Source organism: Muntiacus reevesi, chromosome 3, assembly GCF_963930625.1.
Source record: "Muntiacus reevesi chromosome 3, mMunRee1.1, whole genome shotgun sequence".
Lineage (NCBI taxonomy): Eukaryota > Metazoa > Chordata > Mammalia > Artiodactyla > Cervidae > Muntiacus > Muntiacus reevesi.
The window spans coordinates 191,121,116-191,135,162 of NC_089251.1; the positions used below are offsets into that span (position 1 = coordinate 191,121,116).

At 35.7% G+C, this 14,047-nt stretch overlaps 1 non-coding gene across 1 annotated transcript; it reads right to left on the minus strand.

Moving 5' to 3' along the window:
* Positions 1 to 6,969: 6,969 nt before the first annotated feature.
* On the minus strand, positions 6,970 to 7,076 carry LOC136165632 (U6 spliceosomal RNA). Its single transcript, XR_010662637.1, has one exon. It is a non-coding gene; the product is annotated as a U6 spliceosomal RNA (small nuclear RNA).
* Between the last annotated feature and the right edge of the window lie 6,971 nt (positions 7,077 to 14,047).

Below are 14,047 nucleotides of genomic sequence, written 5' to 3' on the forward strand. Positions count from 1 at the left end.
ATGGAAAGGGTTTGCAGAAATGAGGAGAAACCAGCCTAGCTTTTTAAACTTTCACACTGGCAGAGAGGATTAAAATCTGGAAGAGCCCCAGATGTAAAAAACAAATCAATGTGCCTGACAATTTCTCCCCAAACTCCCTGAATATTGGTGAACAGTGGCAACAGGAGAAGAGAATAAAACGGAGTGCAGTGCTATGCCTTCTGAGGAGCAAGGTTTCCAGAGTCTCTCTGAAAATAAATCCTTAGAGTCATACCCGACAAAGGCATTAACAGAAAAAAATTGCAGAACAATATCTATCATGAATATAGATGCAAAAACCCTTAAAATATAAGTAAACCTAATCTAGGAATATATAAAAACAATATATCTTGACTGAATGAAGTTTAACACAGAAATGCAAAGTTGGTTTAATATCAGAACATCTGTCAGTGTAATCCACAATATTAACAAAATAAGTCACATAATCACTTCAGTAGATGCAGAAAAAAATATTTGACAAAACTTAACACTCATGATAGAGATCCATGCCTACTAGAAATAGAAGATATCAACAAATTAAGGACACCTACAATAAATCTATAAGTACTTAAGTAAAACATCAAATGCTTCCACTTCATATATATAAGGAAAAGACAAAGATGCCCACTCTCAACACTTTTACCCAAAATTTCACTGCAGTCTTCAGAGGGACGATAAGGCAAGAAAAAGGCATTTTTTTTGAAAAAAATAATAACAATATGAAAGCAGGAGATAAAGCTGTGTTTATCCACAGATTGTATCATTGTATGTAGACTTAAATAATTTATAAAAACAAATGACTAGAATGAATAAATGAGTTCAGCAAGGTCATAGGATACAAAGTCAGTATTTTTTTAAAAATTTGTTTTCTCTGTATTAGCAAGAAACTACTGTGAAAGGAATCTTTAAAAAATACCTTTTAAACTGCTATGTTTAGCATGGATAACCATCAAGGACCTATAGTATAGCACGTGGAGCTCTCCTTGATTTTCTGTGGTAGGTTAGAGCAGAGAGGTGTTTGGGGGAGAACGCATACATGTATACATACGACGGAGTCCCTCCCACTATTCACCTGAAACTATCACAACGCTGTTAATCGACTATACTTCAAAATAAAAAGTTAAAAAGAAAAAGAAAAATATAGTTTAAGCATTAAAACACAAAATATTTGGAAAGAAATTTACAGTATAAGATATACCTGTCCCATACACTGAAAACTACAAGAGTCTTTGGAGAGAAATTAAAACAAATAGAGGGATATTCTCTGCTCCTGAAGGAGACTGATTTGGCGAGAGGCGGCCTGCCACGCACGAGGCCTTTCTCATCCATCTCTCCAGTCCTGGTGAGTAAGAGAGTCTGTCTCCGGCTCCCTGCTCCCTCCCCCTCTTCCCTCAGTAGAGCTGCAGGCTATAAAACTACTTGGCTCCATGTCTAAGACATAGTTGTTGCCCTCAAGTAATTTATAATATTCCCAGAAGACCACAATTTCCCTGGTTTTAGCAATGAAACATACATATTAATTTTTCCAGTATTGGCCCCAAAGGCAAAATAAATTCCTCACAGGTAGGTCTGTATCTACTTTGTCTAAAACCTCCATTGTGGACCTAGAGATGATCATATTAAGTAAAGTAAGTCAGAAAGAAAAAAACAAATACCATGTGTTATCACTTACACAAATGAACTTATATATGAAACATAAACAGACTCACAGACAAAGAAAACAAACTTACACTTCCCAAACCAGAAAAGGTGGTGGGCAAAGGATAAATTACGAGTTTGGGATCAGGAGACATATGATATACACTGTATATGAAACAGATAAACAACAAGGTCCTACTATGTAACTTAAGGAATTATATTCAACTTCTTGAACTACACCATAATGGAAAAGAATGTGAAAAAGAATATAGATTACAATATTGTAAATCAAATATACTTCAATAAAAATTGTAAAAAAAAACACAGCGTGAAACAACAACAAAAAAACTATATCATACAAGACAAAAATCAACAGGTTGGCTGCAGTCAATGATTATCATGAAGTTGAAATCAATTCATTTGCTACCAGATGAATGCCACCAAGTTTTTAAAAAATGCAACTACCTTACTCAATAATAAATCAAGGACAAAATGAACTACAATAAAAATTTAATGTGTATTTGATCAGATCTAATTAGCATTTAATATGATGTTTAAAACTTTTTAATAGTGTCTTTATTGTGTCATAGTGGAAGGTGCCTTTTGAACAGGAGCTCAACTACAGTGAAAGAACTCGGTGCTTTATACACACAATATTTCAGGACTAATTTAAAAAGGATATTGAAAGTGGATAACCAGTGAGCAGATTTCATTAAACCTAAATGGGATCTGCAAACTAACAGGAGGTATAAGCTCAGTATATAAGATAGAGCAGTTTCTAAAGAGCCATCTCATTTGATTCGGATATGCAAATAAATATATTATCCATGGATGAAAGTAATTGTTTTAAATGTTGTTATTTGTAAATTAAAATCTAAAAAGTAATGCATCCATGTTAAATGATTGGCATAAATAATAAAGAGCAGAAATTTAATTTAGATTTAATATCATAAGACATATTTTTACATATTATGTTGTTACTGCATCTCACAAAATATGTTCTTCAATTCATTGGACTTAATACTGCAGTGTGTATCAAATATATGCAAACAGCCTGTGAGTTTGAATTTATACTGTCAAAGTAAGTCATCTATCTTCTCTGGAGGTATGGGCTGAGGTCACAAATGAGAAGACCATAATTATCGTTCATTTTTTCCACTATTAAAGTATGAGTAATTTTGAGAAATCAAACACATCAGCACAATATCTTTAATTATGCACATTTCTATTTGCTTTATACTCTCCCATGTTGAGAGGAGCTAGTTTTGAAAGGCTAATCTAAATCTTGAAAGCTTGTATGACTTTAGGACTTTATAGCTATCGCAGGAAGAATTAAATGAAGATTTATACAAGATTCACATATAAAATACTCTCATCAACACCCTTTTTATTTTTAGTGTCTTTAACTAATGCAACTAAAGTTACTGTAAACAGGTTACAATTAACAAGTAACTCTCAAGTAAAATGTATTTTTTAACATATGTATCACATAATAGAGTGCTTGCAAGAATGTTTTCAACTTTTGCATATCACTTAATGATACACTATCCTAGACAAGTAATTTAATTGAAAGTTTTTACACAATGGATACCTCATCAAGTCTAATTAAATTTGAATGTGGGTATAAAGTTAATCTCCCAGCAATCTTGATTCCAACTTGTGCTTCCTCCAGCCCAGTGTTTCTCATGATGTACTCTGCATTTAGGTTAAATAAGCAGGGTGACAATATACAGACTTGATGCACTCCTTTTCCTATTTGGAACCAGTCTGTTATTCCATGTCCAGTTCTAACTGTTGCTTCCTGACCTCCATACAGGTTTCTCAAGAGGCAGGTCAGGTGGTCTGGTATTCCCATCTCTTTCAGAATTTTCCACAGTTTATTGTGATCCACAACGGTTGAAGGCTTTGGCATAGTCAATAAAGCAGAAATAGATGTTTTTCTGGAATCTTGCTTTTTCAATGATCCAGTGGATATTGGCAGTTTGATCTCTGGTTCCTCTGCCTTCTCTAAAACCAGCTTGAACATCTGGAAGTTCACAGTTCATGTATTGCTGAAGCCTGGCTTGGAGAATTTTGAACATTACTTTACTAGTGTGTGAGATGAGTGCAACTGTACAGTAGTTTGAGCATTCTTTGGCATTGCCTTTCTTTGGGATTGGAATGAAAACTGACCTTTTCCTGTCCTGTGGCCACTGCTGAGTTTTCCAAACTTGCTGACTTTTGAGTGCAGCACTTTCACAGCATCATCTTTCAAGATTTGAAATAGCTCAACTGGAACTCCATTACATCTACTAGCTTTGTTCATAGTGATGCTTCCTAAGGCCCACCTGACTTCATATTCCAGGATGTCTGGCTCTAAGTGAGTGTGAGTGATCACACCATCATGATTATCTGGGTTGTGAAGATATTTTTTGTATAGTTTTTTGATGTATTTGTGCCACCTCCTCTTAATATCTTCTGCTTGTTAGGTCCATACCATTTCTGTTCTTTATTGAGCCCATCTTTGCATGAAATGTTCCCTTGGTATCTCTAATTTTCTCGAGATATCTTTAGTTTTTCCCATTCTATTATTTTCCTCTATTTCTTTGCATTGATTGCTGAGGAAGGCCTTCTTATCTCTCCTTGTTATTCTTTGGAAATCTGTATTCAAATGGATATATCTTTCCTTTTCTCCTTTACTTTTCATTTCTCTTCTTTTCACAGCTATTTGTAAGGCCTCCTCAGACAGCCATTTTGATTTTTTGCATTTCTTTTTCTTGGGAAGCACAAGCTGGCATCAAGATTGCCGGGAGAAATATCAGTAACCTCAGATATGCAGATGACACCACCCTTATGGCAGAAAGTGAAGAAGAACTAAAGAGCCTCTTGATGAAAGTAAAAGGGGAGAGTGAAAAAGTTGGCTGAAAACTCAAAATTCAGAAAACTAGGATCATGGCATCCCGTCCCGTCACTTCATGGCAAATCAATGGGGAAACAGTGGAAACAGTGCTGACTTTAATTTTGGGGGCTCCAAAATCACTGCAGATGGTGATTGCAACCATGAAATTAAAAGACGCTTACTTCTTAGAAAGAAAGCTATGACCAACCTACATAGCATATTAAAAAGCAGAGACGTTACTTTGTCAACAAAGGTCCGCCTAGTCAAGGCTATGGTTTTTCCAGTAGTCATGTAAGGATGTGAGAGTTGGACTATAAAGAAAGCTGAGTGCTGAAGAATTGATGCTTTTGAACTGTGGTGTTGGAGAAGACAAGATCTTTGAGAGTTCCTTGGACTGCAAGGAGATCCAACCAGGCCATCCTAAAGGAGATCAGTCCTGGGTGTTCATTGGAAGGACAGATGTTGAAGCTGAAACTCCAATACTTTGACCACCTGATGTGAAGAGCTGACTCATCTGAAAAGACCCTGATGTTGGGAAAGATTGAGGGTAGGAGGAGAAGGGGACAATAGAGGATGAGATGGTTGGATGGTATCACCGATTCAACGGATGTGGGTTTGGGTGGGCTCTGGAAGTTGGTGATGGACAGGGAGGCCTGGAGTGCTGTGGTTCATGGGGTCGCAAAGAGTTGGACATGACTGAGCAACTGAACTGAACTGATAGTTATTCTGGTGAGACATAAGCTTTGTTTATGAATTTAAAACCATTCAGTTTATTTATGAAACTAAATTTCATTAACTAAATAAATTAATTCATGAAATTAAAAGATGCTTGTTCCTTGGAAGAAAAGCTATGACCAACCTAGACAGCGTACTAAAAAGCAGAGACATTACTTTGCCAACAAAGATCCATCTAGTCAAAGCTATGGCTTTTCCAGTGGTCATGTATGGATGTGAGAGTTGAACTATAAAGAAAGCTGAATGCTGAAGAATTGATGCTTTTGATCTGTGGTGTTGGAGAAGACAAGATCTTTGAGAGTCCCTTGGACTGCAAAGAGATCCAACCAGTCCATCCTAAATAAAATCAGTCCTGAATATTCACTGGAAGGACTGATGCTGAAGCTGAAACTCCAATACTTTGACCACCTGATGTGAAGAACTGACTCTTTGGAAAAGACCTTGATTCTGGGAAAGATTGAAGGCAGGAGGAGAAGGGGACAACAGAGGATGAGATGGCTGGATGTCATCACTGACTCAGTGGACATGAGTTGGAGCAAGCTCTGGGAGTTGGTGATGGACAGGGAAGCCTGGTGAGGTGCAGTCCACGGGGTCCCAAAGAGTTGGATACAACTGAGTGACTGAACTGAACTGAACTGAGTTTATTCATTCAGAAAGGCTTCTGTGACAGTACTGATTAACAGTACCAAAAAAAAAAAAAAAAAAAAAAAAAAAATCTGGCCTCTCTTCACTGATATGAGAGTTTCTTGGAAGCCTACCTATCCAACCTTAACTGCCACCATTAGGCAACAACACTGATGTAATGTGAGTCAAAGTGACGTCACCTCAGACTGAGAAACACCCCCGCTTTGTTTACACTGTCTTTTTTTATTTACCAACTAAATGCAGAGGGCTGTGGGGTCCTAAGGATGGTGGAAACACAAGAATCCTGAACTACTTAAAATGAGGCAAATTATCAAAAAATAGTTGTACTGGGTGTTACTTGGCAAAATACAATCTTCAGTCACCTAAACCAAAATTTTGTTTTGTGCTGTTCGTTAATCTCATAACATTTGGTATTATTTTAATTAATGAAGACATAAGTAATTTGACATGGGATACTTCATTTACCAGATAACTTGCAATGTAGCATCAGCTTAGTGATTAGGCAATAGTAAGGAAACTGATATTAGAAATGGAAAACATGGATAACTATATTATCCATGGCAAAACATCTGGTAAAACTATAAACATCAACAGGTTGAAATTTAGCCAGCTTTTAGCTCTTGGAAAAGAGCTTAGAAAAGTTGGAATGTTAATAATTGGTTATTATTGCTGTTATTCAGTCGCCCAGTCATGTCTGACTCTTTGCAACCCCATGGACTGCAGCATGTCAGGCCTCCCTGGCCCTTATCATCTCCCAGAGTTTGCCCAAGTTCATGTTCATTGCATCGGTGATGCCATCCAGCCATCTCATCCTCTGATGCCCTCCTCTTCTTCTGCCCTCAATCCTTCCCAGCATCAGGGACTTTTCCAATGAGTCATCTGTTGGCATCAGATGACCAAAATACTGGAGCTTCAACTTTAGCATCAGTTCTTTCAGTGAATATTCAGGGTTGATCTCCCTTAAGATTGGTTATCAGCCCTTAAAATTAGTTATTATCCCCTCCATATTTTGTATTTTTTTCCATTTATTTTTATTAGTTGGAGGCTAATTACTTAAAAATACGGAACGCTTCACAAATTTGCATGTCATCCTTGCGCAGGGGCCATGCTAATCTTCTCTGTATCGTTCCAATTTTAGTATACGTGCTGCCGAAGCAAGCACCATATTTTGTATTTTTATGTACTTTAAATCTTCACATATCTTAAAGCACCATAAGTCATTACTTATTAGTGTTGTTTTTATGAATAATCTAAGTTTGGACTCACTCACATATTCATTTGACCTCCTGAATTTCCAAATTTTTATATGAAATTACTACACTTCTGCCTGAAAAAAAAGAAAGAAAGTGAAGTCGCTCAGTCGTGCCTGACTCTTTGCAACCCCATGGACTACCAGGCTCCTGTGTCAATGGCATTTTCCAGGCAAGAGTACTGGAGTGGGTTACCATTTCCTTCTCGAGGGGATCTTCCCAACCCAGGGATAGAACCCGGGTCTCCTGCATTGTAGGCAGATGCTTTTACCGTCTAAGCCACCAGGGAAGTCACCCTGCCTGAAGAATTCCCTAAATATTTCTGTTCATTCAGATCTGCTAGTGCTGACTACTCACTTTTTTTGTCTGAAAATATAATTATTTTGCCTACATTTTTGGAGGATATTTTGTTTGATATAAAATTAATGTAGGCATATTTTTCCTCTAATATTTTTTAAGATATCCTTCTATTGATTTCTGATTTCTATCTTTCCACTGAATAAGTAGCTGTCAGGTAATGAAGATGAAGCATCTTTTTTTTCCTTTTGTTAAAGTTTTCTATTTGACTTTGGTTCCCAAAGTTTTGCTATGATAAACCCAGGTATGATTTTTCTGAATATATTCTGCTAGACGTTTTCAAGCACAGAAGCACACACACGTCTAGTCATTCTACTGCATCTTTCATCAATTTTAGTAATTCTTGGCCATTATTTATTCAAATATTGCCTCTGCCACATTTTCTCTCTCCTTCTAGAACTCGGATAATATACACATTTCCATGTGTCTCTGATGTTCTTTCTCTTTCACAGATTCAAACTAGATATTTTCCATTGAATCCAGTCTTCTGTTGCTTCTAATCTTTCAAAGGATTCCTACTTTTGGCCTAAAATAAAGATTCTTTAGTAACATTCTCTAACTTTTAATCTTTTTACAAATTTTCCTTGAACATATTAATTACAGTTATGTTAATATTCATATCTGCTAACTCTGGTTACTAGATTACCTGTGAATTTGCTTCTTTTGTTTATTCTTTTCTCTTTAATTCTGATCCTATGATTCTATCTCATAATGTGCCCAGTGTTAATGAAATGGCACAAATTTTGTGTTAAAAAAATGTAACTCCAGATAATACTGATGTCCTCTAAAGAGTTTTGTATTTTTTAAAGTTCTCTCAGTCTAGAAAATAGAGTTGAATGGAGTAGCTACCATCTTAATCAAATCAGCGACTAAGACAAGTAGAGTCTGATTACAGATATGTTGAGACTCCTCTGATGTTTATTGAGTGCTAAGGTGAGGCCCTCAATGTTTTCAGCTAAGATACAGTGTGTTTACTAGTGCCTCCTTCCCTGGTGGATCTCGAACACCATTCTTGTGTAAGAGAGCTAACAGTAGACCACACCATGTAGGAACTTACATGTCATTGTATGAACTTTGAGTTTTCCATTCATTAAAATGGGTAATCAATGCAGTTTTTCAGCAAAGAAGTGACATGAAAATTGTGTTTTAATGGATCACTCAGTTCCTATAATGGGAATAAATTTTAAAGAAACAAGACAAGAGGTAGGAAGAAGTCTAGTGAAATTGTCTCCCTGTCGTGACAAACAGTAGCAGTTAGATGCTATGTATACTTTGAATTTACTGCAAAAAAGATTTCTGGATGATAGAATGTGGGATAAGGAAAAAAGAGAGTATTCAGGAATGAATTAAAATTTTGGGGCCAGAACAATTGGAAATATTTAGTGATACCAATCAAGATGCGGATGACTTTTATGAAATTTGGAAAGAACATGGTAGTGGAGAGGGAGCCAGTTTGGGGATTCATTTTGGGATTCATTAATTTTATTTATTTATTTTTTAATGTTAAGCAGGTATATATAGAGTCAGATATTCAAGGGAATGATCTGATCGGAGAAAGAAATTTGTGAGTGGTATTTTACCACTGAAATTGATATAAATAAAACATGAAGAACACCTAAATGCATGGAATCAAATTGAAAATGTAGAATATTTTTGTGAGGTTTTTTTTTTCATTTTTCATCATTTTAAGGCCATGTTGTCCAGAAAGAGCTGAGATAACTGCCTCAATTCCAATAAAAAGAATAGTTTTGCCAGAAGAAGTGACTTTATCAGTACTCATATGTAAGACAATTTGAAACTTTCAACACATACTTTTCAACCGTCAGTAAGGCCCAGACTCAACCTAACATAAAAGATGTTCAGAACATTCAAATTTCTATCCAGGATGATGACTGGATTTTACTGCCATGGTGCATTCACTCTCTATTCTGTATTCATTTTAATCATTTCCATCTGTCTTTTTCATTACATATCACTTCTTACAATCTAAAAATTTTCAATATATCATGTCAGTAGAAGGCAATAAACTACTTATGACACAATCTTAAATTATTTGGAAAGAAAATAAGCTGTTATAATAGAGATTAGGGTAAAAGACTGAAAAAGAAAATATTAGATACCTTCTTATAATTGGGAGTCAAAGATCTAGAGAGCAGCTATATGTGAAGCTGAATGATTTTGACAACAATGTTAAATAGGTTGGTGATACTTAATTTGATTTTCAATTTCTGACCAGAACTGGCATTTAGATAAAAGGAATAATATGTGAGATTCATCTGCAAACATTTCAGACTGTCAGTCTCTTCATTTCAAATAAGTTGGCTATAAAAGAAAAGAAATAAAGTAATTACCAGTTGAAGAAGGCCAATTTTATAAGACAAAATATATGTGTGACATATATATACGTATAACATTTTTCTAAATTATGGTGCCTATTTGAAAATAAATTTAAAATTTAGAATGAATTACAGTATTTCTATAGTTAGTAGGTATGTTTATGTTCAGGGCACTGAGAAATGACATGACATAGGCAAGCTCACTTTAAAAACGAATTGATGGACCATCTGTGAAATGTATCTGCAATCATCCATCACTCCCACTAAAAACATGATGGTTTTGTGTGTAACTACAGGAAGAAAAGCTTTCAGAATTTTTTCATGGTAAAGGAAAGTAATGAAATATGTCTAGAAATGTTACAAAGCAATAATAGAATCTTTCCAATATGTATTTCCAGCCCATGAAAATAAGCAGAGTACTTTTTTGAAAAACACAGTGTGTTTAAAGCTCTGTCTTCAAAATTTATCCAGAATCCTATCATGCAAATTCTAGAGTCTGGATCACTATCATTTCTTGTCTGTTTTAACAGCCTCCTAACTAGTTTTTCCACTTTGTCCTTTGGTCAAACATACTTTACTCTCAGCACAGAAACCAGAGTGAGCCTTGAGATCATATGATTCTACTGCTTTCACTTCTCTTTCTAATATTTACTTCGGTCATTCAGCCACTCTTACCTCCTGGCCCCTGCTGCTATCTCCATCACCACAGGCACCGTCTTTTCAGAGATTCTTCAGGTTCCTCTCGTCACCATATCAACAAAACACACTCTCTTTCTCTTTCAGGTTTTTGCCAAGAGCACCTTCCCAATGGAGCTTACCCTAACTCCATGCATATAACAGTCCCAACCTGCCTACCCACCTCTGCTTCCTTTCCATTGGGCATTTTTCTTCCCTGCTAGAGTGTGAGCTCTGAAAGGGCAGTAACCTTGGCTGTTTTATTCACTGATACATTTCAAATGCCTAAAATCATTCTTGTCACTTAGTGTTTATAGTAAACACTTCATTAATGAATGAATAAAACTTTCAGCTTCAACAGGGAAACACTATCAAAACTAATTTCCAAAAAAGAAGAAAATTTAAAACTGTTCTATATTATCTATCATCCTCCACCCAAAAAATCAAAAAACATCACACAGGAGGTGGATAGCTGTTTCTTTTGGATTCCAAACTTATTTCATCCCTTAATTCCCATATATACAAGTGATTCTGCTTTGTGTAGAACTGTTCCATGAGAAATCACAATAGCAACAAAAAGAGAATTACAATTGAGTTTGTTTTGGTAAAGAAATAAGAAGGAGGCAAAGTTGAAAAAAATAAGGTTTTGTTTACTAACACAGTAGGAGTGTTCTAATGGACACATTATCACATTGTATATATTTAGCATATTTACTTAAAAAGAACTGTAGTCTTCTCTTTCCTCTGACATAAATTTCCTTATGATACTGCTGAAATACTAACATAATATAATATGGTATAAGAGAAAAGAACCGAATAGACTTAAGAAGAAAGTCATTGAAAAGAAAAAGAAAAAGGTTTGGAATGTTAGTTTGTGTTACTAACAAAAATAGTTATTAATAAGCATATTTCTCATCATTCAAATATTGCTTTTTAGATAAAGTAATAACAAATTACTGACATATCAATATGACTGGGGAAACAATGGAAACGGTGATAGACTTATTTACTTGGCTCCAAAATCACTGCAGTTGGTGATTGCAGCCATGAAATTAAAAGATGCTTTCTCTTTGGAAGAAAAGCTATGACCAACCTAGATAGCATATTAAAAAGCAGAGACATTACTTTGCCAACAAAGGTCCATCTAATCAAAGTGATGGTTTTTCCAGTAGTCATGTATGGATGTGAGAGTTGAACTATAAAGAAAGCTGAGTGCTGAAGAATTGATACTTTTGAACTGTGGTGTTGGAGAACTCTAGAGAGTCCTTTGGACTGCAAGGAGATCCAACCAGTTCATCCTAAAGGAAATCAGTCCTGAATATTCATTGGAAGGACTGATATTGAAGCTAAAACTCCAATACTTTGGCCATCTGATATGAAGAACTGACTCATTGGAAAAGATCCTGATGCTGGGAAAGACTGAAGGCCGGAGGAAAAGGGGATGGCAGAGGATGAGATGGTTGGATGGCATCACCAACTCAATGGACATGAGTTTGAGCAAGTTCCGAGAGTTGGTGATGGACAGGGAAGCCTGGCATGCTGTGGTCCATGGGGTCACAAAGAGTCAGACACAACTGAACTGAACAGACATATCAAAATACTATAAAAAGAGAAGTGTTTGTATTTTCCAGAAGAAAACATTTTTATCATGCTAATCAGAAAAAAAAAACATACCTAACTGTATTGTTATGGCCGCAAATCATGATGTAATAACAAATATATATGAATATTCAGTCTATTTGACTGACTCAACAGAGTAAGCTATTCTCTCCACTTCTACTATAAAGATACTGACGAATGTCCACTGCATCCTGAACACTGCTAACTATTATCCAAGTGCCCTTACACTTCTGCTCGAAGAGCTCATGCTAGAGAAAATCTTCAGCCAGAATGCATACCTTGCTCCATTGTGGGTGGATGACAAGGCCGGGTCGGTGAAAATGCTGGTCACATAGATAGCCAGATCACATATCTTTTCCACCCTCTGAGAATCAACACTAGTGAAAAATCCTCTGAATGCACTGAATGTGGGAAGGTCTGTAGTAATAGCTTCTAACTTGAATGTCAGGGACAGAGAAAGGACCATACATGTGCTGTGAATGTGGGGAAGAGTTCAAGTAGAGAACATCCCTGATGTGTAGAGAAGTTAGAGTTATTTACTAGTAAGTATTCATTTACTTATTTTCTAATCTACCTTTTCACACTGGCAGGAATTCTCATCTGTTTCATTCACTCTCATACCACCAGAACAAAGCATAGTGTACCAGGCTTTGTTACACTAAGTAACAAAAGTTACTGGTACACTAAAATACTGAAGGAGTGCAGAACATACCACCTTAACACATTGATTATTTTGAGCTGAAAGCACTTGGGAAACAGCAGATACAAGGAAGGGGTCTCTAACCTCCCCCTTTCTACCTAAAAGAAGGTCATAAAATCACCCATGAGAAGATGTGTTTCCTGTACCAGGGAGAGAAGAATATTCTTATCACATCAGAGACAAGGAATCAATAGCAAAATGGATCTGCCCAAACAAATCTGCTAAAATAACCTTTACTTCCATTTTAATCACTGCACCACTGTCCTACTTGACCCTAGCCCTAAACCCTTTGTCTTGTCCTATCCCCACAATTTATTATTCTTTATTTTAAGAGATTTTAAAAGATACATTTTTAGACCTAATGGCTTGTTTGAATCTTCATTTTTCTTTTAAAAAGTCTCATGTACATGTAAAAATATTAAATGAAGTATATATTGGTTTTTTTTTTTCCTGCTAATCTATATCTGTTTAATTTTCAGGCCCAGTTACAGAACTTAAGGGGACAGAAATAAGCTTTCTTCTCCGAGTCAGTGAATATTTTTTTAAGTAGATATCCTTCCACTAGAAGAATTGTATGCTTACCAATTGAATTCCTTAACTGTTTATGCCAGTTGAACTTGTTACTACAATTATGTAATTAAATTAAATTTTATGCAAAGTGATGAGATGTGTCTGATGATGGGCTTGCTATGTAAACTAAGTTAAATGCTGTGAAAGACTTCATAATTGTGAGTCACTAACATATTCTCTGTTGTATGAAGCATAGATGAGAAAACTGTTAAAAGTTGATAAGAGACAAATCTAGAAGGAATTTGCACTCAATTTTTTTTGCAAGGGCGTGGATTCTCATTCTAAGTTTAAGGAAACCAAAATCAGAAATTAGAGTGCATTATAGATCTGTTCATATAAGAAGGGAGAAGTAAAACTTCTCTCAGCCAGTCCATTAGAGTAAAAGCTTTGGATCTCCATCAGCAGGTTGGTAAATAAATACAAACCGGCTTTTACAATTAAACTGGAATGTTGAAATACATATCTATAATTTTTTTTCTATTATATTAAACTTAAAACAACTATTTCAGTCAGCTTTCTACCTACCGGCCTTGAATTGAGGGACACTGTTATACAACATATAGAACATGTAACCTGATACATTCTTTGAAAAGTTTAATTATTTTATGTTGTTGATGAAAGTAAT